The sequence below is a fragment of the Ambystoma mexicanum genome, chromosome 4p (genome assembly GCF_040938575.1).
Source record: "Ambystoma mexicanum isolate Mex_15411 chromosome 4p, UKY_AmexF1_1, whole genome shotgun sequence".
Taxonomy (NCBI): domain Eukaryota; kingdom Metazoa; phylum Chordata; class Amphibia; order Caudata; family Ambystomatidae; genus Ambystoma; species Ambystoma mexicanum.
In genome coordinates, this window is record NC_090927.1 from 760,335,992 (window position 1) to 760,362,986 (window position 26,995).

Consider the following 26,995-nt stretch of genomic DNA (forward strand, 5'->3'; position numbering starts at 1 on the left):
GCCACTCCTCCGGTGCCTATGCATAAGGTCTCCAGGAGGGAGAATGCTAAAAATGGATACCGCTCATCATGGCCATTGAACAGGATTCGCCTTGCTAAGCCCAACCCCAAACCCAGTTGCATCCCCTAAATGACCATTGGGAAATTGATATGGATCTCATGGAAAAGCAGGTACGGATGAAACAAAACTTGCAATCATGGTTCTAGGTGTCCATACATTGGCATGAGAGTTGCAGTCGCAGTATAAAACCTGCATGCAGGGAATTCTGAAGAGCTGGGCTGTATAGCTGGCGTGATAAAGGGATACAGAATGAGTGCTGGATAACAGCAACTTTGCAAGCTTCGAAGGGTGTCTCGACTGCCATCGACATATTGCACATGGGCCTAGCATGTATCCAAATATTAAGCATTTCCTACTCCAGTGGCATGCCCATGAGATGACGGTGGACGTTCACGTCACACTGTCTCTCTAACTACACAACTGCGCATGCACTATGCAGAACCACTCGTATTTGCATGGCACTTTCACAGATTCCTATTCTGCCTTTCACTTTCTCATACTTTCAGGCCACCCTGCCTCATGATCTCCTTTCTCTGTTGCACTTGTCCTACTTCATACTTCCACACTTGGCCTATCCCGAGTCCAGACAATGTGCATGTTTCCCTTTGTATCCACTTTAGTGAGCTAGTCAATACCTTACTTTATGACTACTGAGCTGGGCTCTGTGGGCACGCAATGGCTCTTCTGCTAATTGTCCATACCATTGTGGAGTATGTGATAATATGTGTGTGATGCCCCTGTGGCACTGCTGCATGCACACACACATACACACCTGGGTACATGTTTGGCTATTGGGGCCACTTAAATAATGCTTAACTGCACGTTGACTTTTGGTCCTTTGTAATGTGTGGTTGTCTGATTGGTTTGTGCCCTGTTTGGGGATGGCTCCTCACATGCAATCTGGGGCCTTGTCATTATGTGTTGTTCTGCTTGATGCCGTGCCCTATCTCTTTGTTTCCACCTATTTACCAGATGATGGGCAGGAGAGGAACATGTGCCTGACTGTCATTGCGATCCTGCTGACCCACTGCTACAATAGACTTTGCGTGTGGTTTTATATGGAGGTCATGTTGCACATCTACACACAGGGCCTGCTGCATAACAATATTATATGCAGCACAGAACAAGCAGCAGTGATCCTAGACCCAGTCATTATAGTAGCTGTGATGAATCCCAGATGTCATCACTTCTTCCCTAGGAGGAGCTCCTTTCCATGAGGCCAGGGAGGCGAGGCCGCTACCCGATAGTCCCGCTGGCGGTGGTACTCAGCGGGTGGATCTCATGAGGAGGGAAAACCCCTGTGGGACTAGTGACAACCTTGGGCAAACATGGTATCCCCATAACCCACCTTACCCTGAAACAACTTCCTATCCCATCACACCAACATTATCCCTAATTTTCCTATATGTTTTTGCAGATCTATCAGTGTAGAAAGTACTGGGATAAGGAAGAGTGTAGGATCCACAAAGGAAAAGTATCCTATAAGTACTGAGATGAAGGAGAAACCAATTGACCCACTGGAAGACCTGAAAGTTGGTACTAGGAGGAAGAAGAGGCGCAGAGCTGTGCAGATCGCCCAACAAAACCAATGTGAGCGTTTAAGCTGCATCAGAGGAGGTATAAAACAACCTGTCAATTAAAGACAAGAGGGACAATCAATGGTGTCAGAGCCGCCCTGGAGGAACCAGGAGATTCGAAGCCGGATTGATCAGGGAAGCCAAGAGAGCGCAGACTGGGACACTTACCTGCAGGCAGAGGCATCCCTGCAAGGTCTGCCGTGGATGGACCGGCGAAGATGGAGAAGCAACGGGCAACCAGCCAATCGAGGAAACTGGTACACATGGTCAGCTGGAGAGGCGCAGCCCAGGAACAGGGGAATGCTGCAGAGCCACTACAGCCCCAGGAGAAGCCAAGAGAGACCTGAACAGGAAGGTGGAGAAGCCAAATAAGACCAGAGGATGCCGGTAAGCACTCTGCAGAGCTCTGGGTGGCCCCTGGAGGGTGGAAGATTAATGAAAGACTGTACTTAGAGCCGCAACCAATAATTAGCAGCCTCCTAAGCCATCTTCCTCGTGGCAGTACCTGACAGGGTAGTGAACCAGGTCTGCCAAAATCCTGAGAAGTAACCAAGCTTAGGTCTAGGACCCGCACCCACAGGAGGCAAATGCATCAAGCCATCTTATTTGTCACAGTACCTGGCAGATGAGTGAACCAGGTCTGCCTGAGCAGGAGAAGAGAAACATTTGGGTCAGGGACCCACACCCACAGAACTGTGTAAACCTTAGAGAGAAACCACGGGAAGGGAGACCTTCCCCCTGAAACTGAATTATTACGTTGAGCTTGAAGAAAGACAGGGGAAAGGAGTCATTCCCCCTTGTACTGTGCATTGCAAAGGTCAAACCTAAAGAAGGTCAGAGGAAGGCAGCCATTCTCCCTGGCACTGATTACTGTAACAAGAAGCAAGAGAAAGGCCAGGTGAAAGAAGTCTTTCCCCTGGAAGTGTGCATTGTGAGAGCAGGTTGGAAGATTGACCACGTGAAGGGAGTTATTCCCCCTAGAGTGGTGAGAATCATGAGAGAGGCCAGGGGAAGGGAGCCATTCCCCTGGAGTTCCTGTAAAGTACAAGAACAGTTGGCAGTAAGGGCAGGAGAAGGGAACCATCCACCCCCTCCCCCGACATTGTGAAACTTGAAAGAGCCAATCAGGGGAAGAAAACCATAGACCCCTAGTATTGTGTACTGTGAAGCAAAGCCGAGGAAGGGAGTCATTCCCCTGGCACTGTGAAAGTATTGAGAGCAAGATTCCTGGAGAAGGGATCAATCAAGATTATGTTAAGGCATGGAGGTGATGCACGTACATATACTGGCATAAGAGAAAATCTTCATTGCATCCATTGGATTCAAAAATAACTTTCTTTTTCACTGTTTAATTCTACTCAGAACAAATAGTACTGCTGGTTTCTATTGTAGAAAATATGTGTGGTGAGTTCAATCTATTGACTTGGTGTTAGGGTACAAGTTTTCTTTTTGGGGAGCATTCCCTCTTAACTCATTTAAAGTGTCTCACAAGCATGAAAATATACTTTTCTGCTGAAACCCTATTTGATATTAGAAGTCTGCTTAAAGCAGAGTCTCTTCTTTTCTGCACATTTGTATACGGAAAAATGACATTTAGAATTAAATGTGAATCTTGGGAACATTAATTTTTCCACTTCACTTCAAGGATATAGCTTTACTCAGGATGTCCCATTTTGGGTAGTGTGGTTTTCACAGGTCAAGAACTGGAATAATCTCCTGCAGATCTTTGAATATGTTGTACACCATTTCATAGATCCAGTCTTAAACACATGTGTGAAAGCTCAGGAAATATTTTATTTTGCTTCTGTCAAAAAGAATAAATATGGATTTCACACTCAAAATTCTAAAACATTCTATTTTTAAATACACTTCCCCAATGTTTCCCCTTACACCCCAGTGACCTCAGTGGTAAAAGATTCCTCTAAAGGAATTGTAATTGCTTTTAGGGGTTTAAATCCCTCTTGGGACATATATCTAATTTTACAGGGATTGTTATACTCAGTTTCCGGCTTGTCACTTAAAGGCCCAGGACAGGTAGGACATCTATAGATCCAGGCAGCTTTACTCAATCACGTATGCCCCAGACTGTCTTCTGCTTTCAAACCCTTTCATAGCAAATCAGATTCTTTTTTGGGCAAGGTTTCTGCATCAGACTTCCTGTGGCCCCCAGAATAGGCTCCTCCAGCTATCTTCAAGATATAATCCTAACTCAGGATGTCTCTAGACAAACAGGCCCCCCCTATCTACATATATGTCAGGAATCGTGTAACCACATTTTCTGTGTAATTAGGCTTAATAGCTGATACATGTTATCCACAGTGTATCATTTGATGCAACACTTTTTTATTGGCCTGATTTTATTATTGGGTCTCTTCAGATACTGACACTACCAGAACTACACCCCTCTGTTTGGATTGGTACACTGCGTTTCATCATGTGGCAATGTGAGGTTCTGCCCACTTCCATCTGGAGTTTTGGTTCACTTTGGACTCAAATCCATGTTTCTCTCATAATGTCTCTTATGAATGTGTCCCATTATTTAGGCTTACATTTTCAAAACCACAAAACAATTCTAAATCCATGTGACATGTCCCCAGTGCATGCAATATGGAAATGTTATTGAAATATGTACATTATTAATAATTAATATATATATTAATATATCATGTTTAGTTATATACAATGGGAATGCTCCACCAAATCCACGCCTGTTTTCGATTTCCAAAACAAACAAAGTGTTGCCAAGTTATCATTGCTAAAATAAGTACATTTTTGGGTTATGTTAAAGGGACATGGACATTTCATGTTTTAATTTCTGTGCATTGAAGGTTCTATGAGAATTAACCATTAACTTAAAAGGGCTGGCTGTATTGAAAGCAGACATGCACAGATGGTATTTCACATTCAAGCCACAAATCAGAAGGTCGAGGCTAAGATGCAACTTAATCGTCTGATGTGTTATATTCTGAAAAGCCAAATCCATTCCCCATGACCTGGGTGGGGCCAGAAAACTCCTCCTACACGATAGAAATCAGGAAAGGGGAATGCACAATCTTGGTAGTATTTATTTTAGAACAGCCATGAGCTCTGTATACCACATTTGTGTGTACACAAATGTATTAATCAATAATTTATTTTATTGATTAATAGTGTGCCTTGTTCTTCCAGATGACTGACCCCTGGCCATGGGAACTGCTTTTCAAAAATGCATGCAGAACTTTCACCTTCAATTACATTTGAACCGTTCTCACATAATATGCGAACAGAAAAAAAGCTATGCTATATATTGCTGTTTTAAGTTAATTAACATGTATAATGTCTATTGAATTTGAAATACAATTTTAGCTTACATGCACATATACATATGCTTATTAAGTCATTTTTGTGTCACGTGGGTGCACACAGTTTAATTTGAACATGCTGCTTAAGGACAATTGTCATGAGATTGTACCTTATAAAGATGACATAGTGCATGTTTTGGATATTTAGCTTAAGGGCAATTTCTATGAGATTGTTAATTATAGAGTGTTTTCCAATGGGGTTTTTTGCCATTATAGAACGCTTCTGTGAATTATGCCATATGCCGCTTACAAAACAGGTTCTGTGTCATCTGCATAACCGTGCCGAAAAAAGCTTAATTTGGTAACATTTAGACATTATAAGGATGATCTTTCTTGCAAAATATGTTTAGCTTAGTGAAATGTGTTTTGTTTACATTACATATATTCTATAATGGCTTGGTACACTCATGCATGCCAAGGGCTTTCCAGTGAAAATGTTTGCTTTCCTGGAACCCAGGGCCCAGGACTCGAGCAGGACATTAGAAGCCACTTACGAAATGTACTGCACAGGTCAAAACACCCTGATATCTATGTCATGTGCTGCAATGATTCCTTAGCAATCAATGAGAGTGGGAAGCCCAAGAGATCCGTCAATAACCCAAAAGATATAGGAACATACTCTGGTAAATCAGTTGACATTTCTAGAGTGAACGTAGCAGGCCTGTGCTGGTCAAAGAGGAGTTGCACGTACTACAGAAGGCCTCTGCAGCATTCAAGAAGCATTTGAGGAATAAATGAACAGAGATGGAAGCATCCTATAGCATGTATCCCAACAGTGAAACAATGCATCTTTTGCAATCGCATCTGTATCTGACCTGCAAATGTAGAAAAATGAAAGTTGGGGCGTCAATCTAGAGGCAAAGAGATCCAATGTCATGAATGCCCAGTGGGACCAAAGAGCCTGATAAAAAGATGTGTGGCGGTGGCAATTTCAGGAACCCCTTGGTTCCCAGGGCCATCAGTTTACTATTATTAAGAGGCCACTAATTAACTCATCCCATTTCTAAATCCCCATTGAAAGGCAGAATTCCCAAGGGGGTCTGGTTATATCCAACAGTGCCTTGGAACGGATGCCCCCTAAATGAATGAGATATCTGACCGCAAATACATTTTCCACACTTTGTAACATAGAGCAACACTGCTTCAATTTTATGAAGGTCTGTATTGCAAAAGAGCCTGCAAGATGCTCCAAAACGTTGATGTCCTCCCTTGACGCCCATGAAAAATATGGACCACTCGTCAAAGGACTCTCTACACCTTGCTATGCAACCTACCAGGCTTGCATGAGGCTCAAACAGTATCTGTGATGAGCTGGATTGCTCGTTCATTCTAAGCTTCCATGTGATGTAGAAACCATGTAATGACTATCTTTGAATCATTTGTTAAGAGATTTTTGTCTAAGTAAGATTTTCTATGTCAAGATACTTTATTATCTATCTCTGAAGTTCTCTGTAACAAAGCATATCTGTAAATATTGTCTGTAGCGATGCACTTGTAGTATGGGCATTCCTGGTGCTTTCAGAATTTCTCTCTGCTCTCCCCTGATGGATTGTGCCATCCCCAGTGAGAGACGTAGAAAGGCCGGTTGAGAACAAATCTTGAACCCCATGAATTCCATGTTCTGTGCTAACTCTGTGTCTGACTGTAGGGGGGCAATTGTCACATATAACAAAGGTATTTTCAATATGATTGAGTCATTATCACATCATCCAAAGAGATTAGCAGTCGAATGCCCCTGTTTCTCTGAGCCACTGCCACTCGTAGGCCACTTTTTTGTCCAATGTGGGCCAGTTATATGAGTTACTTCACTATGTGGCTAATAGTTATGACTAGTGTTGCTGAATAAATAATCTTTAAAATGCACAATTTGCATCACATTTTATGCAAAAACCTCCCCCTTGGGTACTATTCAACAGTGTCAAAAAAGGAATGAATAGCCATTTGCAACTGTGGGCCAATACTTCAATGGTGCCCAAGACAATTGTATGGCCCATTCTGACCCTGTTGGCACAATAACCTTCTGAAACAGCACAGATCTAGAGACAGACCAAATGGAAGGCAGGTGAACTGATAAGAGTGTCTGCCCAATTGATTCACAGATTTTCTAAAAGCGTGATGTAGGGAAATCTTAGGGATATATGTCTTTTCGATCTAATTGACTGTTTGTAACGAGTCCTGCAGTCAATGAATATCCCTGATTAATGCAATAGTCTCCACCCTGAAATGGCGATTTGTTGCAAAGGGAATTAGAAGTCTGAGATTGATAAATGGGCAGAAGCCTTTGTCTTTTTCTGATCTAGAAAGAGAGTGTTCCAAAATCCTGGCAAATGAGGCGATGATATCCCTATAGCCATTTCTACATTAGGCTGTGACACTCCTGGGATTTTTGTTCCCTGATTGGAGAATTGAAATTCACTGGGCATGGACCTAGTCCAAAGTGTATGAATGTTGTCTGGAAACCCTGTACTAAATGAAGGACCTGGGAGAACAGCTATTTGTATCTGCGCGAAGTGCAGTGGACAAAGTGTTTTGGTGGAGGAGGACATCTACCTCTTTTCCCTTGGATTTTGGACTTTGCCTGTTTGGAGGGAGCCAGGCCTTTAACAAACTCTAATCCAGCCCATTAAAAACACCTGTGCAGTGTGTGAGCGCATGTGCAGTGGGCAAAGTGTTTTGGTGGAGGAGGATGTCTACCTGTTTTCCCTTGGATTTTGGACTTTGCCTCTTTGGAAGGGGCTGGCCCTTTAACACAAGCTAAGCTGGCCCATTGAAAACACCTATGTAGCACAACCACGCATGAGAAAGGTGGAGTGGGCAAAGTATTTTGGTATTCGTGTGCGGGTTGCTGTTTCTTTGTTCTCTGCCACAGTAGCTCGCTTGGCAACTATTTACCTACTGCAACGGTCTGGTGAGCAAGAACAAATCATGCACACAGCAGTTCAAACTCTATAAAATATATCTTGCCTATTATTGTTTTTGAAATTGGTTGATGGGATTACTCGACCCAGAATATAAGAGCGCTCTGTGGGCTTTGTGCCTTTGAGATTTTTTTTGTGACTTTCACCATATCACTGGTTGTGAAATCAAGCTTCTACAAGCTTGCATTGTGTAAGTGTCTCATTCCTAGTGTGGGTTACATCAAGCAGTTTCTATATCTTTACACAGAATCAGCAAGCTGCAGTCGGCAATAGCATTTTCTGTGTGAGAGAAGGAAGGCACCATAAGTTTCTAAGAAAGCTGCTGGAAATGAATACGAGTGAGTCCCGCTAACAGCAAACGTCCTTGGTATTGTGGTTTTTAAAACTGCTTATCTTGGCAAAATTTGATATAACACGTTAGTGTGATTTGTGCGTTCAAAGTATTTTGTGCAAGTAGCTGATTATGCAGGTTAAAACTAAACCTAAAAACAGGAGCGCCAACTATAACCTGAGAAATAAAGAAGTAAGACCCAGCAGGGTTAATAGAGGTGAGCAGGTGATAAGTAATGCGACTGAGCCTGGAACAATAAATATTGAAGCTAGCATCTCTTCTTTATCCCCTCAATCCACCACAGGGGTTAAAACAAAAGGGAAAATAATTACATACTTTTTACTGGCACTAAAGCACCCACTGGCAGCACTACTTCTCTTGAACCCTCATTACATGAGGCGGGCTAACACTGGCTCTATTTTAATTGATAACAATTTGCTTTTGGATTTGTGTTACACCCTACGCAATATTGCAGTGACTGAGGCTGTACCATCGCCTGTATCATGGGCAGTACATTAGAAGAAGGTAATTTACCACAGGGCCAAAAACATGCACCTCACTTATCTACTTCTCCGAACTTGGTCCTGGCGCACGAGCTGTGTGTACAATCCTCTGCTAAACATCTAGGTGCAGAGGACATTTGCTCTACCTTCTCAAATCTCCAGTTTGCGTTAAAAATCCTCCTTAAATTTTGTGGTATTTGAAGTTGGTGGGTGATGCACTACATAAATTGGAGCTCAAGATAGAGGATTTAAAGCTTTATTTAGTCTGCAAACTCGACAAATGACTAAATATTGATGGGAATGGCAATCAGCCTTTTGAGAACAGAGTTGAGGTTGTTCCACGGATGGGGGCAGTGGATGATTTTTGTTATCGAAGAACCTCCTAATGAAGATCTGAATACATTAGATCTCCTAGATATTTCCGACATCCACCTTACTCAGAAGCATTGTCGGAGTAGGAAATGATTGGCAGCCTTTAATCAAGAAAATACAATTAGTTCAGTATTGAATGATGCTGAAATTGTCAGTCTTTCCTTGCCTACTGTGGAAAATAGACACAATAAGAAGGGCAAAAAGAAAGTAAGGCAAAATAAGCAAAAGCAGGCACGATCTGTTGGCACATTCACTAGCTGGCTGGTGAAGGAGCCTAAATCCAAACCAAGGGCAATGTCAGAATCTTCAGTACTGATGGATCTAACACGTTAAGTGGTGGAAGATCATACAGCTTTATCAAGTGTGTGTGTGTGTGCTTTGACTCCAGCGAGAAGAAAAGAGATTCCTACGGATGTGGGAAAAAATTAGCCCTCAAAGGCTGAATCATGCTTTAATGATAAAGACTGCTTTGCAATATTATACTGTAACTCTTTTACTATAAGGAGCCTTTTTCCAGAAAGTAAAGGCAAATGTGTCAATCGTTCTGCTCTGTTGAACATTCTCCAATTGGTTCCCCCTTTGAGAATCTTTAATTCTTGAAATGTCAGCTTTGGGGAACCTTTGGACTACTTCAGAGTTTCTTGAAGTTGGGTTATGATCTCGAACCATCTCTTCTCTATTATGATAGATTGGCAGTGCCAAACCATAAATCATCTCTTTTGCCAGCTAAAAATATATTGGTGAAGCCAATCCTTTAAATCTAAATCCAGAGATGGTCAAACAGGTGCGGAATTGGGTCACGAGTTTCCTCCAATCCAAGACGATGTGACCTTGACTTATACAATTGCAACATGGAACTCGAGGGGCTGGTCAGACTGGATGGCACCTGTTGGCTCTCTGGTTCTTCTCTATAGTAATGACCTCATATGTCAGCAAGAGACTTGGGCTTCAGCCAGTTTTATATTTAGATGGCTATACAATTTATCAAAAATGTGCTTAGCAGGCTGTTATTGGGAGACCAAGTGGGGGTCTGTTGACTGTGGTGAAACATATCATGCCTTCCTCCATAATCAACAGGGTTAATGAATGTCAAAATGTTTTAAATGTAGAGGTCTGGTTAAATGTAGAAGGTAAACCCAGGTGCTGTTTGCTGATTACCATGTATGCTCCCCCAAGTGGACTCCATACTAATGAAATCATGGACAATGTTCATGAATCGATTATTGACTGGTATGTTGATGATACGGACATGATACTAGTTATGGGAGATTTAAATGCCCAAATTACTGCTTGCCCCTCTAGATGCAATGTAAAGAGTAGAAGTGAGAACTGTAATGAGGCAAAAAAATATTAAAACTCAGGGTGGTAGGTGGTCTGACTTTTTGGAGGACTGCAAATGAATAATGATTAATGGGAGAACCAAAGACGGTGAATATACCTAGAGAATTGGAAAACGCAAATCAACAATAGTGACCATGCTATGTTGAGTATCTCAGTCTGTGCGGTGTGTTTGCCTGTATGCTTGTCCTGTACTGGAGCTGAGACAGTAAATGCTTCAGGGAACAGAATTGCATGGACTGGCACAAATACTGACATGATTAATTTACATGTTGCTCATCTGAGGAAGTTTAGCTTTGATGTCTCATATGGTTTGACCTGTGATGAGATTGAGGAGTGGATAAAACAACGTACACTTAGTTTTTTTAATCCCCAGAAAGTAGTATATTCAAACCCCAAAGATGAAAGGTCTAATAAACCATTTGATTTTAAAATAAGAGATGAAAAGCAAACAATCTGTCGAAAGGTGAAACAGATAATGTGTACTGAACTTGTAGCAGGCTGGAAAAGCCTGGAAGTAAGGCAGGTAAAGAACAGATAGCATAATTGGGTTCGTTGGTGGAAGGTATCTAAAAAAGATATTCTTTGGCACAATATGCTTTGTAACCTGGATGGGTGATTCCAGGTCAATATGGAGATTGTTGGGAACATTTCAAAATATCAAGGGGAAAAAATGTATTAACCCTATTGGCGAGGCTACTTAGAAGGAAGTAATTTGAGCTCAATTTGGAGGTGTCCACAGAGGGAATGAGGGGAAGGTTCATTGTTGATTCCAGTGGTCTGCGGCTCCTATTATGATTGATAATGTGACAATTATCTAGCTTATATAAAACTTAAGTCATGTAGAGCCCCGGAGCCCAACGGCCTGGCAAATGTCATACTAAAATCTGATCGGGAAAATTGGACCTCTTTTATTGAATTACTTTTTAATCAAGTGCTCACAGAAAAAACAATCCCATCTTCAGAGAAAACCTCAATACTGATACCTATATTCAAAAAAGGTGACTGCCTATTTCCCTCTAACTATAGACTTTCGTCTATGTTAGATATCACAGGCAAACTGTTTGCATCTGTCTTGCTGAAGGAGCCTGTGGAGTGGGTATTGGCCAAAGGGGTTCTCAATGCCTCTCAGACTGGATTCAGGAAAGGCTCTGTGACAGCTCATAATGTGTTGGCTGTTGATTACTTAGCAAGAAGAGCAAGGAGGAGAGGGAATTCAGGGTTGTATGAAGTGTTTGTTGACTTACAGGCATTCAATACTGTTAATGGGAGTTTGCTTTGGCAAATATTTGGACGGTTGGGCACCCAGAAGTTTTTTTTTGGATTTGATCTGTGAGCTAGACTTGGAGACCAGCGTCTGAGTTAAGTTGGATGGTGGGGGGATCATTAAGGCCCCCTTAACTACACGGTGTGGGTTTAAGCAGGGGTATGTTTTGGCCCCCCTGCTTTTCAATTTGTGTCTCTCGGATTTAGCAGATTCTTTGAGGACTGTCAAATTAACCAGACCCATATTATTTCATTATCCTATGCCGACGATATTGTGGTCCTAGACCACACTTGTGGAGTGCTTTCTCGCTCCTTAGAAATGCTGGCAAAATATGCCCTTGAGAATGGGCTCAGCATAAACCTTAGCAAAACAAAGGTGATGCATTTTAGTGGAAGAAGATCGCTCGCCCCTTGATTTTTCTCCAAGGTCATGAGTTAGAGTATACAGATAGGCATACTTACCTGGTAGTTACTCTGGATATTGGAGGGGCTATCCATCTTTGATAGTGGAGAGGCAAAGGAAAGTGGCCTTGTTGACTGCTTTAATTGATCGATTTGCTAAACAGTACGCTGGATACTTTCTCAATGGTATAATTCGGTTGTATAAGCAATTCTACTGCCCGGCAATACTCTATGCCTGGAAGCCATTACCATTAATAATTGGAAGTGGCTTAGTGTATTAGAAGGCACATTCTGACGTAGAAGTCTAGCACTAGCGTCTGGTGTTCCTATCGAAATCTTGCAACTGGAATTAATGTTGTCCTCTTTGAAGAGGCAGGTGCTATTGAAAAAAGGGGTCATTATTGCTCTTTCGCACCAGACAGTTACCTCTCTTTAGTATTGTTGCCTCAAGATTTGGTGATTCGGCTGATGGGAAATATTGTTGGATATGTAAATTGAGGCACATTTCTGAAACTCAGAAGCATGTCATGACGGAGTGCTCTACGATGGGAGCGACCTACAGGATCAATGATGATAATTTTGTTCATTCTTATGAATTGATAAAAAAGTGATGATTTTTGGTTTTATTGTTTAAACTCAAATAGTGGAGCTCTGCACTTTGTGCTTTATAGAGTATGGATGAATGTTAGTTTGAAACTGGGAGTGATCACCTCCAATTTGTGAATTCTTGATTATTCTGTACTCTGTTTTGTGTAATTAGTTCCTTTTATCTTTAAGTTTGATTTTGTATGTCTCATTTTAGAATTATTATATTATGTTTTAGCCAAACGTGTAATATTGTTATTTAGGATATATGATGATTTGTATAAAGTTCCATGTCAACTGAATCACAATAAAATAAAATAAAACATAAATAGGTATATATCATTTTCAGTAAGCCCAACCATTTTCCTATGAGAAAATTTGCAAATAAAATAGGCTACCACACAAAAGAGACCCAGGTTGCAGAGGAAATCTCCAGAGTTCCATCTAGGCCCCCTGTATGTACCGATGAAAAGGTGGGCACGCTACTTCTGTCTTTTTTAACCTAGTCATCCCAAAAAGGAAGCCCTCAGTGTCAGTAGGATGGGTGTGTGCAAGATTATCCAGTTTAGGGTTAAGTTTGAGGACTATCCCCTGCTTATTCCAGCATGAAGGAATGCATTAGTGTTTCCTAAAAAACATATCACTCTCTGAGGCCACCCATTTAAGACCTCCAGGTCAATAAATGTGCCCTGCAATCCTGGGGCCTCAACTTTGTCCTAGTGCTAAAACCAGGCAAAAGAGCACTTGCCATGTTGCAAAGGTTTTATAATATGGCACCACTGTTCTTTTGCACTAGGTTGCATTGGTGGTAATACCGTGCAAAATGGTGCTTGCATTTGTGCAAAAATACTGCAATCTGACCCCTGGTGTCTAGAAGGGCAGAGTGGCCCGTCACCTTTGAATAATACAATTGAGGATTATGAGAATTCTAGCCCTTAATTTAGTTTAAGAAGACTTTTCATGCTGCTGTATGAATTAAATTTGTGACAAATTATATATTAGGAAGCCTCCATGCATGTGGTAACATGTTATTGTCCTTTCATTTCCCTGTTACAAGACAATCATGCATCCATAATAAATATTTGATTGAAAAAAGGTGAAAGGTGTATGAGTAAAATTGTAAAATATGTCAGTGACGGGCAAATAATTTAGTTTGTCTTCCCTCTACCCTCTTCCCTCTACACAAAAAGATCTGAATGTTATGTTTTAAAAGAATCATGTGGGAAGTTAATTTTAAAAGAGAACACTTACAAAGATGGAATACAGTTTATATTAGCAAATTGTTTCTGTATGCTTAGCTGACTACGTACTACATGTGTAAACACGTATTGCCAAAGCCAATACTTTTGGGGTTTGTAGTTGTCTTTTGCATTTCAGATTTATCATGGCGGGAAGGAATGAGAAATGTCAGCACAGGGAAGAATAAATGACAGCATGGGAGGGAATGAAAGGTGGTGCTTGGGGGAGTGCGTAAAGCACTGTGGGGGAGAATAAGAAATAAATGTCAACACGAGGGAGAATAAAAAAATCCAATCAATGAATGCTAGTCCAGCAACAGTACACAGAGACATTGGACAACATTTGAAGTTAGGAGTGGCAGCGCAAATGGGAGGGAGGAGTGACAATGCAAATGAGGAGAAGGAGCAGCAGCGCAAGGGGGTAGGGAGCAACAGTGCAAAGGGGGAAGGAGTGACAGTGCTAGGGCAGAAGGGCCATCAAAGCAAGGGGGAAGGAACAACCACGCAAGGCGGGAAGGAGCAGCAGTGTAAGGAGGAAGAAGCAACAGTGCAAGGGGGAAGGAGCGACAGCACAAAGGGAAGGAGCGACAGCTCAGGGGGAACGGAAACAACAGCACACAGAGGAAGGAGCAACAGCAAGCACATGGGGAAGGAGCAACAGCACACAGGGAATTGAGCACCAGCGCACTGGAAAGAGCCGACAGTGCAAAAGGCACAGAAGTGATAGCTCAACGGGATGGAGCGACAGCACAAGGGGTTAGGCGGAATAGCGCACGTGAGCGAGGAGGGACAGCTGTTATATTGTATTACATGTAATTTCTCATTAAGAGTTTATGTGTAAACATGATTTCTTTTGAGCATGTTGTTTACCTCCAATCTTGTGCATTACGATGGCTCCTGCTTTGCTGGGATCTTTCTGACATAATGGAATGCTGAGAAAATATTTATAACCAGCCTCTCTGTGAAGCTCTTCAGTTGCAGCTGAGCAGGGGAGAGGGGCCTTGCTCTGAACCTACATCAATAAAAACATCAAAGAGCTACACATGGTGTTTCTTGGCTTACTGAACTTCACAATTGGCTACGAGGATGCGTTGGACAACACAAAGGGGGAGGAGAGACAGTATAAGGGTGAGGATGGAGAGCATGAGGGGGGAAAGAGCAAAAGCACAAGTGGGGTGTACCTCTGTTGGTTGTATGCATAATTGCAGCCTGGTCGTAGTTGCCCTATATTGTAGTTTTGCTCTCAATGGGGCTGATTTTCAGCCTAGTGCAGATGTCCTCAAAAGAAATCTGACATTTCTTCATAGTCATAGATAAACACATTCTGATACTACCCTTTCCCAACGTTTTATGCAATTGCACAAAGCAGTAGTACATAGGGCATATCTACACATTTCAAAGTGAATCCCAAATTCAGAAACAGGATTGCTTTGAAATGCGCATAAATCATGTTTCTATCGTCAGCAGGTGAATACACAATTCATATTCAGATCTTTCATGACCCCGTGATGAAATGTTTTATTTATATCCCTTCAACACAGATAGAAATGCTTAAACGACATACACAACACAATCAGAGCACTCACGTTTTTCCAACACCGAAAATGTAATTCAGATATGAAAACCCTGAGATCTGATCATTAGATTGCTTTCCAAGCCTTTTTTGGAGAGGTGCAGTACCACTGACAAGATACAGAGGTCTTACAACATTTCTTATGAAGACCTCTGTATGTTGTCAACTGTACTTCACCTCTACACAAAATTATGTTTGTATTGTAACAGTACCCAGAAAGGGAAACCCAGAAAGGGTAGCCCAATGTGGCAGGAAAGTAGCCCAAATATAGCCCAACTCCATCTTACTCCGAAAAGATAGATCACTACGAGGCCCAGCAGAAACTGAGGCCCACACGTGACATGATGGCACTGTACCTCTGATTGGGAGAAAATAAGTTAAACAAACCATGAACCATTGGTGTAAGGGTGTAAGGAAGCAAGAAACAACATTTAGTGGGGTGACAGATTATGCCTCAACACTTCCAGTTGTCATGCCAACCACAAAGTTGCCTTCTGGCCCCCTTTTCTGGTGCCAAAACCAAAAAGACTTGCACTGATTGATATATATTGGACTCATATCTTTGATATGGAGTAAAACAGCACCATGATATTTACACTAAGAAATGTTTTATTACTGAGCATTACTTATTAGCATTCCGTTCTATAAACATTGATAGTATAAAATAATATTAAATAAAATGATGAAAAGAAATGGGGAGTTGAGATTAATTAAAAGTCACTGTGTCACATATCCTTCAATCATTGACAAAACGGAAATAGTGATAATTGCCTATACATTCGAAGTTAATGGGCCTCATTATGAGTCCGGCGGTAGCCGTGCTGGTAAATACCGGCACGGTGCCGCCCGGAGTCATTTTTTTCTGGTGCCGGCAATGGGGACTTACTGGGGAATTACAGCCCCGGCAGTCCCGGTAATTGCCCATTGCCGGGCGCCGGAACATATTACTGCCCATTCCCATTGGAGTCCAATAGGACTCAATGGGAATGGGGAGGTCGGATGCACCGGCACCATTAACAATGGTGCCGGTGCATCCACCAAGGCCTGCGAGCGGGTGCCGTTTCGCCCGCCAGGTCAGACCTGGCGGCCGGGAAGGCACCTGCTCGCAGACCTCGTAGTTTGCTGGTCTGGTAACAACAGTGCTGGTAGCTTACCGGCACCGTTGTTACCGGACCGGCAAACTTGTAATGAGGCCCAATGTCTTCTTTTCTAGCCCTTTCCCAGTGTGACATTATTCCCAGTGTAGTTCCGGTGTGTGACGAGTGCCTGTGCCTACCCATGTACACGCATGTGACATGAATTTCAGAAAGCTGATGTGTACCATAGTTTGTAGAGCCGTCCCAGCAGGTGTCAGAATCCTCTGTGCATGTCCTGCTGCGTGTCAGTATTTCCAGCCCATCATGTACAGTGATTCACAAACAGGCTACTGGCGTGACCTACAATTAGGCACTTTTCCCAAAGGAGACAGGGCTATTTCTAAGACGAATATTGAAAAGAAGATATAAGCGGTCTATAAAACACAATTATGCTCCATGCTACAAGCAGACATGTTGCTCTGCTCTGGAAATACCACGGGTGGTGGTGTGCACGTGCCAAATGCACCGGCGTATGCCACCCAGAAACACCGCCCCCACACCAGAACATTGACCACTAATTGCCGCTGGCCAGGGCATATTCTGGTGCTGATTAGCATTCCAGCCCCTTGCTCTGTAGCTCTTGGGGAGTTGCAGATGGCTGAAAAACGACACGCTGTGTCGATGTTAGCAAGAAATTAATTTCTCCATGACTAGTTATGGGGCATGTGTTCTTTCTCCGTTAAATTATGTTCCCGGATAGTAGCTCCTCGTTATGCAACATGTCAGCGTTCACTGTTTATAAAACAACAAGGCAGTGAGATGGGGTAATGATGTTTCTTTCACTCCCTGTACGACTGGAATCCAAATGCCTTGTCTGTAAGTTGCACTTCCTGTTGACACAGCATAGCTCACAACGGAAGTGCCCCCACTAGCCTGGCTCAACGACAGAGCCCCTTTTTTTTTTTACAGACGGATAATTTTAGATTCAGGGTGTGTTTTTTTAATACCAGCCAGTAACAGCCCACGGCATAGAGTTCATCAAAAGCAAGGGCTGCGTATTTAGAATCCATTTGGTCTAGAGAGTCACCGCACGGTTTGATGGGAGTTCTTAAGCGTGTGTTTACTTATAATAATAGCCCATTGGTCTGTGGCAGACGGAAGGCAAAGATGCCCTCAGAATACACCAGGCATCAGTAGAAACACAAAGCAGAGGTGATAGCATCCCTGTCTTTTCTGTTAAAACAATCCGCTGTGTTATGCTACATGAACACTCAGGGCGATGCGATCAATAAACAACAATGACTAATCCCCCACACTAACGTGAGATGGGGGTTTAGATTCTATTAAAGACAAGGAGGCGATTATTATGCATTACAACCTTTACTCTGAAACCACAGCAGCAAAGAAAAAAACTTTTACAAACAAAAAAGTTGTAAAGAACAGAACTAAATAAGAGTTCAATGGCAATGTATGGGAGCTCCCCAATCAATCATGGAGGACAGGTCATGCCCTGCAGTCGACCAGTGAGCAGGGACCCGTCCTCATATAAGTCCATTCCTCCAATCCCAACCCCTCTTTCTGTAGCTGTCTTGAACCAGACGTCCACTACACAGATCAGACGATAAACGATGAAGGCCAATCCAGTGAAGCTCTCGTACCACGCACTCCATAACTTGTAACTGCGAGCCACACTCCTGATCAGGACCTTAAACCATAGCTGTAAAAAAACAACAAGCAAGAAGGGTGGGTGGTTGGGCAGAACAACAAACCAAAGAATGTTTTCACTTGAACCACCTATGTACATGCATATCACAATTGACATCATATCATATCCAGGGTGGGAGGGTGGGATAATAATAGCCTCCTTGTCTTTAATAGAATCTAAACCCCCATCTCACGTTAGTGTGGGGGATTAGTCATTCTATGACAAGACAGGAGGCTCATATTATGCAAGTTCAAAGCCCTTGCATCTCATTAGTACAACATGATCCATAATAGAGCCAATATAATGAATAATAAAATAATAGGAAAGGAAACCTTAAATGTTTTCATTAAATAATCAGCTGACCGCAAGAGAATTGCCCAAGACTAGGATGCCCGAAAAACTGTCTTATAAGGCATAGTCAAATCCACTGCAAGAAAACAGGAAAATGTGTCAATTCCTGTGTTCCTTACCAGCCACCAAAACCAACTGGTTAAAAGCGGGGAAAACATTGAACAAAGTTCTCCTATACTAATAGGTTAGGACAAAACTCATCTGAAATAAACACCTCTGTTGTCCAATCAAACATTTAAAACACTTAAATGCATACCCTTTTTGGGAACCTAGAAAGCAAACCAAAGAAAATAAGCACCTAGCTCTCCTCGAGATAAAGAAAAGAAAAGTACCCCATAGGGGTGAAAGTCTTGTAGGTTCCATCCCATGCATTAAAGGAAGATATCGCATTAGAAATAGGGCATGTCGCAGAACTACACTGGGAACCAAGAGGGAAAGACAAATCTTCAAAAGGTAAAATGGGAGTACATTTTGTAATAGGACAACCCATCCTGAGCAGAGCGGAAAAGCAATAGAATTAACCCACAATTGTCTTCAGACATATATGTATACTAAGGAGGGATGTCTTATGGAGGCAGAAACAGAATGGAAGAGAGGAGCCCCACCTGAGAAGCTAAACCCATCAAACCGCCAACACGGAGACCTTCAGACCTCCCTAACTCTTGCAGAAGGACTCTGCTACATGACAAAAGGCAGATATTAACAAACCGGATCCTTAAGAGGGCAAACTTGGCAAGGAGAAAAAATGTATCTGACATCCAATCGCCACCATTATAATGATATGTAAACCCCCTTGTAGATATGCCCGGTGTTTGAACCTTGATCTCTCCTCCCTGGAGATAAACCCCCTAGAGGATCAAAACTATCCGAAGGAGGACACCAAAATTCCAAAGTCTTAGCAAGACTCTAAACTGCAAAGAACTAATCACTAAACAGTTAAACTGAAGTTGCACACCAGAATAGGTCCAGCAAATATTTCAGCCAACTTGCAGATCCTTGAAGCTTACAGCACCTTGAGCTGGCACCTTACTGTAAAAATGAACTCTTGTGAAAGAACCCAAAGGACCACCTGCCATGCAGGCGACTATGAGAACCACGTCAGTAACTAAATATAAATATCCCAGCCCTCTGGGAATCGTAGCGGCAGACACCTTCTGATAGTGAATGTATAGACGCTAGAACACATCAATAGAGGGTCATGAGAACGTGGATGGGGAATTAGTATCACTCCCAGACCCCTCTATCCCACCAAAGGATATTGAGTCCTCCCAAAAGAGGAGAAACCTCCCCACTTATCCAAGGGAAACCTTGCAACCCAGAAGAAAGCTACCCTGAGGACCCCATTAAAGCACCGCTTTACACCCTTAAGAGAAATAAATACACTATAGCACCTCTAACCAACCCCTGACCGTGGACAGGATCAGCTTAACTTCTTGAAATACCAGATATTAGCAGAAAGGAAAGTAACTGACCGGAGGGAAATGCTCAGTGCGAGTCTGCACTGGTCACACGTCAGAACTCCTGTAAAAAAGGAAAACGGAAAACCATCGGGTGTTACCCCCAGAGGTGTAATAATATGATGCAATCTCCCCCAAGGATGGCGGGAAGGGAATGAGGGGGAAAGGACTCTGGATAATTAACAATTCCCTGTAAATGTAAGGTTGAGAAAGAAACTGGGACCACTGTCCCCTCAAACCCCGAGGACTGAATCACTGTATTCATGTGAGGCTGACTGGCCACTAAAGGAATCAGGGAATGAAAAACTAAGCACCTTGTCCATAGCAAACCAGTGCTTATACAGTATGACGAACCCTCAGGTATACGAGAGGTGCTTACTTATCGATCTCAGCAGGATAAAAGACAGATTTAGACCTTTCCAAATTTAGGAACCTGCATCAGGAGGGTCAGCACAGATATGAAAACAGCACTTTATTTGGTGCACTATAGAAAAATATATATGTATAAAGAGGTTAAGCAACGCTCATTAGGGTACAGAAGCCTACTTGTACTCCTCGAGCAGAGGAGAAGTTGCAATATACTATTAGACAGCAAGCTGAACCATAGGCCAAGCTTTGGGAGGAAAACCATGGGGCAGGCGCCATAAAGTTATTACTTGGCAACTCATCTATTAGATACTTTCCAAACATTCCATCCAAGTAAAACATGGTTGCTCAACTTGTCATGCAACAAAAAACTGAACAGTTACCCTCGAGCTGACCCTGTCTCCACCAAAATTCAATAGAATAATGAATGTCCAATGGAACAAAAGTAGGGGAGAAAAACATGTCCCCACTAAAGAGCCTTAAGCCCTGCAGACCTCACTAGAGACACTCTTTTCTCCTCATGCTGAGAGAAAATACTGTAGCTTAATCAGCACGGGTATTGGGTGGAGCAATTGAGGTTGGGGAAGCAAACCTAAGGAAAGGACTGAGTTGTCCTGAACTAACTAAGGTAAAGGGCGACAGAATTTTTAACTAAAAGACGAAGGATAATACCAGAGAGATGGTTAGAGAGGAAGGTACAACCCCTCCATATTGGTCTGTTTACAACCACTTCCACACTCTCTTTTCTTCAAAGTACTTAATAAATAAATAATATATAAAATATATAATATATCAAACGAAGAGGGGTTACGCCCTCACAGGGGTCCGAACCCCAGGCCCTTATATATAAGCTGATACTCACTGAGCTATCCGGGCCACTGACAATTCTGAAAAACGCAAATGTGCTCCAGTCAACACTTAAACATATTGTTTATCAAAAGCGTACACTGAGCAAGTGCACCTCAACTGCTCACCCCAGCAGGGTGTGGCAACTAATAGTACACGAGGGAGCACCTCGCAGTATAAACCAGGCAAAGCCTGAAACCGACGGTTACTGCACGCCTACCAGAACAAACAATGGCGTCAGCCATATGCAGCACTTAAACAAAGCTGCCGACCTTAAGAGAGTAATACACTGAGCAAGTGAATCTCCAACTGCTCGCCCGAGCAGGGCGTGATAATCAGCAGTATACGAGGGGGTAACCTCGCATTAGAACTCAGGCAGAGCCTGACACCGAGCAGGTTATGGTGCATGCCAGTTAAGGTAATTACCCAAGTTGCCGACTTTAAGGGAGGAAACACTGAGCAAGTGTACCTCAAACTGCTCACCCTAGCAGGGCGTGGACCCAGCAGTATACGAGGGGACCCCTTGCAGAAAACAGAGGCAACCTTGCCACCGAGCAGGTGACTGCACCTTTCCAGGGAAGATAATGACATCTGCCACCAGCAGCCCCCAAACAAAAGAAAACTGTCAAGTTTAAGGTAGGAAACACTGAGCAAGTGCACCTCCAACTGCTCGCCCGAGCAGGGCGTGATAATCTGCAGTACACGAGGGGGTAACCTCGCAATAGAATTCAGGCTGAACCTGAAACCGAACAGATGGTACCTCAGTGAAGGCAAATCACCTAACTTAAGAAATAAGTAAATAAATAAACAATAAAATAAAAACTGCAGAATTGGCAGTGTATGAGGCTTTGCAGTAGGCGAACCAGTGTTAATATAAGTTGAAATATCAATATAAATACAAAATAAAATATCAATTTTTAAATATATATATACATAAACATTCATATTCAAAAGTAATTAAAATTACATATAATCTTGTTAAAGTGGAAAAATGCGGACTGGGCTGTCTCAAGTGGTCTCGCATAACTAGGGTGAACAGGCAACCCGGATTCCATTTGAGAAACCCCTCTGGGATTTGCATGGTTGGGCGGTATGGAAAATAAAATTGTAATTATTTACCCCAACACGTTCCGAATTTAAAAGTTGGAGGATTGGTTTGAACCTGGAACCTTCCAGGTACCACTGACAACCCCCACTGCCTGTGCTACAGAGACTGGCTTCAAAATAATAGAAAAGAAGGAAACATAGGAAATATATAGGACCAAGCATGCCCGCAGCACCTGGCAGTCCCAGGTGTAATTCAAAGAAAAAAAGAGGCGCAAATTAACCATACATACATTTTTTAAAATATCCATGATGTTCCGGACATTGTATTAGAACCCTGGCACCCAGCCTCCCAACACCAAGCACTTAGCTGTTGAGCCACTGGAGGCTGTGTTATCCAAAGGAACACTGCAGCCCACCAAAGGGCTTCCTACACAGGTCGCCAGCAGTGCAGGCCCTGAAGCTAATGTAACAAACACGGAGTGCTTAAACAAACAAAAGAGAGGCTTGAGTGCGCTGGCCTTGAAGCTTATCAGCTTCAGTCCGGCCGTAAACCATAAATAAAAACAATAATGCTCGTGCGCGCGCACACCTGCACAAAGCATTAGCTTCTGTTAGCCAATAAATCTTTACATAAAGAAAGATTCCACTCAGACCAGTGCGCACTGGATAAAGAAAACAGTACACACTTAAACATAATGCCCAGAGGCAAACCAGCGCAGCGAGCGTTGGAAAGTTAAACAAACAGTACTTTAAAATATAAAGGACTAATATATATCTTAAATGTATCACAAAGAAATGCTACAAGCATACAATATTTTTCCCATAATATAACCAATTAAGGTTTAACTTCTACTGACAACATGTAAGACACAAACTGAAAGGAGTGTACTTAACTGTGGTGTCAGCAGCAAAGAAAGAGGGGTTGGGATTGGAGTAATGGACTTATATGAGGAAGGGTCCCTGCTCATTGGTCGACTGCAGGGCATGACCTGTCCTCCATGATGGATTGGGGAGCTCCCATACATTGCCATTGAACTCTTATTTAGTTCTGTTCTTTACAACTTTTTTGTTTGTAAAAGTTTTTTTCTTTGCTGCTGTGGTTTCAGAGTAAAGATTGTAATGCATAATATGACCCTCCTGTCTTGTCATAGAATCTGAAGCTAGGCTGGATGTTATATGATCTGTACACACTTGAAGCGCTTCTAAGTTACCTTTAGTCCGGTTGGGTTATTTAATTAATTGGATTCATAGAAGCACCTTTTGTTTAATGTGTTATTGTAAAGTTTTTTAATGATGCTTACTTTGTATGTATTTTATGAGGTGAATTTTATCTGTCTTTCAATCTTGTAATGACTAATGTTGTGATGTTTTCTTAACTGTTTTTTGGTAATAGTGTAAAAGGTTGTAGTTTTATAACCATATGCACTTACATAAAAAATAAAAAATAATAATCTGAATCTTAAATGCAACAAATGATAACCACTCTTTAATGTTAACCTAGATGGGTCCTGATGACATTTGCAAGTTCATTTCAGTATCCGTAAGTAAACAAGGAAGGTGACTTGCAAGGAATAATTGATACAGCTATTGATTGCATATATGTTTCAAATACTTCCTGATCCTACCTGATTTAAAATAACATATTTCCAAAAGTTATAACGCAATGCAACTTATCTCTATGACACTGGCTGTTTGGCAGAGTAAAGAGTGTCTAGCGGGCCTAGATCACATGACAGTTATATTGCATGCATGTGTGTATCTATGCATGTTTGTATGGGACTTATAAAGTATGAGCCTAGCAGTGAAGAAGCAGAGCGCTCTGCAAAGGGGAGCAGGTGGGCTGCAGGGGTATCAGAGACAGCAGTAGAGACATGACTAAATGAGCAGAAGTCTTTTTATGTGATGAATATGTGAATGATCCGAATTAAAATCAATCCAATTGCCAGCTGCATCACGACGCCACTGGCGAGATTGTATTAAAGGAAAGTGAGATAATAATACGTTGAATTAATGGTCCCTTTTGTGGCTGAAGTTCATAGACCGGTGTCCAGTGATAACGTTGCAGGTGAAAATGTCCACAGGAGGCAATGTTTTTCAAACGTGAACCCTGACTGTCCAGCACTTTCCCCAAATATTCTAGGACTGGAGTTTAGAATATTAAGTAACATCTGCCCTAGAATATGTTGGGAAGGCTTTTTAGGGGTCAGGAAAAAAACATACAACTAGTTGGTCATTACATGCACAGATAAGAACGTTACTCGTGTTCTTTCCCTGTTAAAAAGCAATGTCTTGGGGCGCGGGGCCGAGGTGTGTGCCTGCTCCGTTTTAACTTATGCATACATACCTTAGAGGGGGCATTTTTTAACACTGGCTACTGACGCCTGTTGCACTCAGAAATGTTGAGCATGCAGTACATGTGGAGGGGATCTGTCTTATAGCCCCAAAGACAATGGGCCTCATTATGCGCTAGGCGGTAGCCATGGCACTATTAGCGCCATGGCTACCCCCTTACCGCATTCCGGGTCCGTGTTCCCGGAATAGGGACTTACCGGGTCATTCCGACCTTGGAGGACCCGGTAAGTCCCCATTCCGGGTACCATTCCCCATTCCCATTTGAGCCCCCATAGGGCTCAATGGGAATGGGAATGGAGCTGATAACGGGCCCGCTAATAGTTAAAACCAGGCGTTAGGGAAGGGACCCGCTAAGGGACCTCGTAGTAGGGCGGTAAGGGATTACCAGCACCGGTGCACTGCACTTTGGTGGCAGGTTATCCGATGGTCTGTGTTCGAAGATGTATGCTGATGTAATGTCACACCCCCCGATGCAACCTATTGTACCTGGATATACAAATTAACTGTTCTGTGCAGCACAGGTAGCGGAAGTAGCAGGTACAATGTCAAAGTGTAATGTAGCCATTGCCTACTTTTCCAAAAAACAATTGAGTCAATAGATTACACCAGTACTCAGAGTTCTTTAGTCCAAAACTGTCTCTATCAATATGTGTGCATTAGCCTGCAGGGACCTTTGACCGTATGGAGATAGAGAAAACAAAACTAAACTCTGTAGATATTTATTGGGTGTACCACAACTCACAACTACTGATTTATTTCATTTGGAATCAGGTAGTATGTGGGTGGTACATACTTAGTTGTTGAGCCATCTAAAAGAATGTCATCCATATGGGCAAAATGCATAATGCTAGATGTGCTCTACATTCCTTTAAGGGCCCTCATTAAGGGTCCTGTGTTTCTCCTGTCTGTGCCTGACTGGGCCAGGATGGCCTCCGCTTCTCCTAACACCCAGCTTTGTGAGTATTTTCATTGTGTGCTTGCATCATCTCTCCTCATATAGATCCCTAAGGTAAGCATATCCTCCCGCTATCTGATTCCTTCACTCACCCTGCCCTTCGCTCCTTCCACACCCCACTAGCCCGTCTACATCCCTGTGAGGTCCCCCCGCAAGGCTTGCGTCCTTCCTAGCCTGCGTGTGACGGATGCTGGGCCTGACCTCCTCCTCCTTGTACCCACTAGTGCTTGCCGGTATGGCATATGAACATGCCCTCCCCGCCTCCTGCTCCATACTATCCGTTGTCTTGTCCCTGCTGTAACCCCCACTTCTCCTACCCTTATCACTACATTCTAACCATGGAGCATCGGTCTATCCCTCGCGCACAAGTTTTGTCATCAACGCAGCCCCCCTTCACCACATAGTAAGGCTCTGCTGATTTGTGTTCCCACTTTATTTTCGCTTTACACATATTTCTTCTAATATGAACATTCACAATATTACTGCTGCTTACCTCTCTGTACCTGCTGCAATTTGTACCATAATTTAACCTCTGGATTGACATTCGCTGCCCTGTGCAGTACTTTGTATTGATATTCCTGTCACCACTGAATTGACACACGCAGCCCTGTGCTGAATTTTGTACTCAACCTACCTGCTACCACCAGATTGTCACTCTCTGCCCTGCGCTGTTCTATCCATTGTAACTGCCTGTGTTGTAGCCCCTATGACCATGAGGTGAGGCTTTCTCAGCCCTGCGCTGTACTTTGTACTTAACCTATCTGTTACCCATTTGTACCTGCTTATTTGATGTAGCCACCCAGTCCATTGTCACCTTTTACCTGTTTGTTCCTGCATTGCTGATGTAGCCCCCTCACCATGAGGCGAGGCAGTTCAATTTTGCATGTTACCTATTTCTTCTTGCATAGTTGATGTAGCCCCCCTCACCATGAGGTCAGGCAGTCCAATGTTACCTTTTACCTATGTGTTCCTGCATTGCTGATGTAGCCCCCCCACCATGAGGTGAGGCAGTCCAGTTTAGCATTTTACCTATTTGTTCCTGCATAGTTGATGTAACCACCCTCACCATGAGGTGAGGCAGTCCAATATTGCACCTTACCTACTTGTACCTGCAGGCACGATGTAGTCCCCTGCAACATACGGTGAGACAGTCCAATGCTGCACCTTAGCTACTTGTACCTGCATGCGCGATGTAGCCCCCTGCACCATAGGGTGGGGCTTTCCATTGCTGCATTTTACCTGCTTGTACCAGCATACTTCTTGCAACCCCCTGAACCATATGGTGAGGCTTTCCAGTGTTGCATTTTACATACTGTACCTGCATACTTGATGTATC